Consider the following 5,139-nt stretch of genomic DNA (forward strand, 5'->3'; position numbering starts at 1 on the left):
GCAAGGAGCAAGCCTCTTTGAATTTCATGGCTGAAGTTAACATCTGCAGTGATTTTGCAGCCTAAGAAAATAAAACGTTCCATTGTTTCCCTTGTTTTCCCATCTATTTGCCATGAAGTGATGGGGCCAGATGCCATGATCTTAGATTTTTAATTGACACCGTAGTTGGGGTCAATTCATGACGGTGATTTAACCTCTCTGAGGCTCAGTATCCTCATTTCTAAAATAAGGACAATCACATCAACCTCACTGGTAAATTTCCATCCAAGGAGATGAAAACATGGAAAAGTATCTCACTCATTCCTGTGAGAATCAGAGGAGCCGCCTCCACCAACGCAGCGCATTAAGGCTACTATCCAGCCGGAGCTGTTAATGTTTGAATCAGGGCCCAGATCTCAGATTAGGGAGGCAGCTCTCAGCATCACCCAGGACAAGTGGTCTTAAGTGCAGAGTGCACTCCTTTCAGAGCGGATGGCTGGCAAGAGAGAAATTGCACGTTAAGTAGGCAGGATCCAGACCTGGGTCCACACGCATGTGCCTTATGTGGAACTTCAGAAGTGGTTCCTCCCAAGCTCAGGGTCCAGACTCTCCCTCCAACATAACTGAAAGAGGCAAAACTAAATTCGCTTCTTTTTTGTTTTTTTGGTCATACTATGTGGCTTATGGGATCTTAGTTCCCTGACCAGGGATTGAACCTGTGCCCTTGGCAGTGAAAGTGCCAAGTCTTAACCACTGGGCCACCAAGGAATTCCCAAACTAGCTCCAGTTTATCCAGAGAGAACAAGAAGAAGATGGGATGTCATTTCCGCAAGCCCACAGTGTGGACATCAGGTCAGAACCTGGGTCTGTGTGGCCACGAGATGGCCAGGCTGGAAAGAGGCGGCCCTACTGTGCACAGGTTGGGACTCCACCTGCTGCCTCTCCATGTGTTTCCTTTCCTGGAGTAGTGGTTGGTTCTCAATGCTCAGTGATGCCAGCATTCCCATTCAAGCCCGTAGTGTCAAGGCTTTATTTTCAAGTCAGGCAAAAATCGGGCTGAAAATTTGGAAGCTGGGCAACTAGCATATTTGAAAAGAAGCCACCTGGTCTTCTGTGGAGGGGGAGGGGCTCTTCCTTCTGAGTGACAAAAAGGGTTTGTGTTGGGCACTTGGGCTGTTTATACTGAAGCTCACAAGAAAATTGTCTCTGGGCTGCCCGGTGTGTGGTCTGCTTTGAGGCTTCAAGACCCAGGCTGACCTTCAGGACCTTCTGCTGACCAGAAGGGATCAGAGCACCTGAACATGAACGTGGGAAGGCAAGGAACTTGATATTTCATGTAGAACTGTTGGAAGTGGCCAAGTCCAGCGCTCTCTTCCATAATGGCATCAGGGAACATACTGACTGGTCAGCTGACAAATATATACCGAGTGCCTTCTCTCTGCTGACACTGGAAGCCCAAAGTTTGGAGCTCAGACTGGGTGGTGATATGTGATTAAAGAAAGGGGGCGGTCTGTATCTAGAGAGATACCAAGGCAAGTGGGGCTTCCCTGGTGGCTCAGATGATAAAGAATCCGCCTGCAATGCGGGAGATGTGGGTTTGATCCCTGGGTTGGGAAGATCCCCTGGAGAAGGGAATGGCAACCCAATCCTGTATTCTTGCCTGGAGAATCCCATGGACAGAGGACCCTGGTGGGCTACAGTCCACGGGGTTGCAAAGAGTCGGACATGACTGAGCAACTAAACCACACCAAGACAGGTGACCAGTGCATCCGGCCAATGGAAGACCCAGATGCAGAGAGTTTGGGAAGTTTGGTGGGGAAGAGATTGGGAGTCCTGGAGAAAGATTCCAGGGTGTGTGTGTGTTTATGTTTATGAAGGTCAAGTGGAAGGAATAAGGATTTAGAATCTCTCACTAGCTGTGCGACCCTGGCAAATTTCTGAGCCTTGGGGAAGTACCAGAAACCTAGGAATGTATGCTAAATTTATGTAAAAGGTATCTTACTCTACTTTCTTTTTAACCAATTTATACCTCTACCAGCACGTATAATTGTTCTGCTTATTTCACATTCTTTTCTACATCTGCCAATCAACTAGAGACAAAATGATATCTTGCTATGGCTTGATTTTCCATTTCCCTGGTTACTAACGGCGTTGATCGTCTCTTCTTACGATCGTTGGTCATTTGCGGTTCCCTTTTCTGGGGAGAGACTGTTGCACTGTTTGTCCATTTTTCTGTCGCATTTGTCTTTTTCTTGTTGATTTGTTGATTTGTCAGTACTTGTAACATATTCTGCATTCTAATCCTTTACTGGTTATATAGGTTACAAATATTTACTTCTGTTTTGTGGCCTGCCGTTTCATTTTTTATAGTGTTTGATATGATCTACAAAGCATCAAATATTTACTATCTGGACATTTATAGAAAAAAATTACTGAACTTACTTTCAATTGTTTTCTACCTGAGTTTTTGGTATGCTTCATTTTATTGTTGTGGTATAATATATTGCTTTTTTGTTACATTGTGATACAATATCACGTGGTTATGTTTTGGTTTCTGGTTTCCCTGGTCTATTCTATTGAAATGCCAATTTACTAGTGTTCCAAAATGACCTTGATATCTGATAGTGCAAATCTGTCCCTCAAGTCATTTTCTTCATTTTAAAAAAATTGTATTTATTTATTTATTTTTTGGCCGTGAGGCTTGTAGGATCTTAGTTCCCCAGCTGGGAATCAAAACTGTGCCCCTTGCAGTGGAAGCACAGAGCCCTAACCACTGGCCCTCCTGGGAAGTCGCCTCATTTTGTTATTTCGGTAGTCCCTAACATCCTCCCTATGTGGTCATGATGATCAGTGTTGATTCATTGCATGAGCTGATTTTTATACTCACACATTTCAACTGCCAGTACATAAGAATTAACGGGTTTTTCCTTTTTCTGGGCAACTATTTTATTGCTGTTCTTGACAGGAAGTGAGTATTTTCCAGCCCACGGCACCTGTTGGTATTAGTGGTAATTAGGAAACTTGCTAGAAGAATCAAAGCCATTTGGGGGACATGTGTTTGGCTTTCTTTGCCTTTCTGCTAGCTTCTAGCTCAGAGTTGAGCTCTTAATTAATTATTACTTAGATCGAACAGTAATACCCCCTGAGAAGGGCCGCAGCTTGCACCGAACAAAGCATAGCAAATAGTAAATTGCTATTGATACAACAGAGTTTACTGAATATTTATATCTTTAAATATCATTGTGTACCTAAAACTGGGCTTCTTGGAGATCTATCAATTAGATTTGCATACTCATTCCAAATTCTAAATTCACTTCAGCAGCAGAAATGTTTCATAAAAAAATAGAGTCAATTGGATTACAGTTGGATTTTTAAATCACTCTGTTTCATGTTTTCAAATTTTTAAACTATCTTGTTGAGGCATGACCTGTATACCTTTACATTCACTCATCATAAGTGTACAATTCAATGATCTTTAACAAATTTATGGAGTTGTCTGACAATCACCACAGTCCAATTTTAGAACATTTCCATCAGCCCAAGAATTTCCCTCATACCCGTTTGCACTTGATTAGGTTAATTCAGTTCAGTTCAGTTCAGTGGCTCAGTCGTGTCCAACTCTTTGCAACCACATGAATTGCAGCATACCAGGCCTCCCTGTCCATCACCATCTCCCGGAGTTCACTCAAACTCAAGCTCACCGAGTCGGTGATGCCATCCAGCCATCTCATCCTCTGTCGTCCCCTTCTCCTCCTGCCCCCAATCCCTCCCAGCATCAGAGTCCCCTTCAATGAGTCAGCTCTTCGCCTGAGGTGGCCAAAGTACTGGAGTTTCAGCTTTAACATCATTCCTTCCAAAGAACACCCAGGACTGATCTCCTTCAGAATGGACTGGTTGGATCTCCTTGCAGTCCAAGGGACTCTCAAGAGTCTTCTCCAACACCACAGTTCAAAAGCATCAATTCTTCGGTGCTCAGCTTTCTTCACAGTCCAACTCTCACATCCATACATGACCACAGGAAAAACCATAGCCTTGGCTAGACGAACGTTTGTTGGCAAAGTAATATCTCTGCTTTTTAATATGCTGTCTAGGTTGGTCATAACTTTCCTTCCAAGGAGTACACGTCTTTTAATTTCATGGCTGCAGTCACCATCTGCAGTGATTTTGGAGCCCAAAAAATAGGCAACAGCTAATCTGCTTTCTGCCTCCATAAATTTGTCTTTTCTAGACATATAATACAAATGGAGTCACATAATAATTAGCCTTTGTGTCTGGCTTCTTTCATTCTGTTTTAGCTGTGTTTTTGATGTTCATGTATGTCAAAGGATGTATTAGTAGTTTCTTCCTTTTTATTGCTTAATATTCTGTTGTGTTTTGTTTATCCATTTATCAGTTAATAGGCATTTGGATTGTTCCTAGTTTGGCGTTGTTAAGAATAATACTGCTCTGAACATCTGCATGTACATCTTTGTGTGAGCATGTGTTTTCATCTCTCTTGGGTAGGTTCCTAGGAGTGGAATTGTTGAATCAAGTGGCAAATTTAACTTTCTATGAAAATGCCAGACTGTTTTCCAAACTGTCAGCACCATTTTCAATTCTCAGTGGCAACATATGAGGGATACAGTTTCTCAGTATCTTTGTGGTACTTGGTTTTTTATTAACATCATCCTAGTGAGTGAATAGTATCATCTCATTGTGGTTTTAACTTGCCTTCCTCTAATAACTAATGATGTTGTTATTAGCCATTTGTTTAACTTCTTTAGTGAAATTTCAGTTCGCATCTTTGACCATTTTTACACTGTGTGTGTGTGTGTTTGCATTTAGTTGCTCAGTCACGTCTGACTCTTTTGCAGCCCCATTAATGTGGGCTATAGCCTACCAGGCGACTCTGTCCATGGAATTCTCCAGGCAAGAATGCTGGAGCAGGTTGCCATGTCATCCTCCAGGGGATCTTCCCAACCCAGGGACTGAACCTGAGCCTCTCAGTCTCTTGCATTGGCAGGAGGGCTCTTTACTAGTGCCACCTAAGGGGGTTCAGTTGATGAAACGGTAAAAAATCTTCCCCAGGAGACATTTCCCCAGTGTAGCCATCCTCAGCAGAGACGGGTAGATGGAGCTCCGATGTATTAGTTGATAGATGTTTATATATTTTAACACTCA

General features: G+C 42.9%; 1 non-coding gene across 1 annotated transcript; it reads right to left on the reverse strand.

Annotated features, from left to right (window-relative positions):
- Positions 1-674: 674 nt before the first annotated feature.
- TRNAE-UUC (transfer RNA glutamic acid (anticodon UUC)) lies at positions 675-747 on the reverse strand. The gene has a single exon. It is a non-coding gene; the product is annotated as a tRNA-Glu (tRNA).
- Between the last annotated feature and the right edge of the window lie 4,392 nt (positions 748-5,139).

This window comes from Bos javanicus, chromosome 11 (genome assembly GCF_032452875.1).
Source record: "Bos javanicus breed banteng chromosome 11, ARS-OSU_banteng_1.0, whole genome shotgun sequence".
NCBI lineage: Eukaryota > Metazoa > Chordata > Mammalia > Artiodactyla > Bovidae > Bos > Bos javanicus.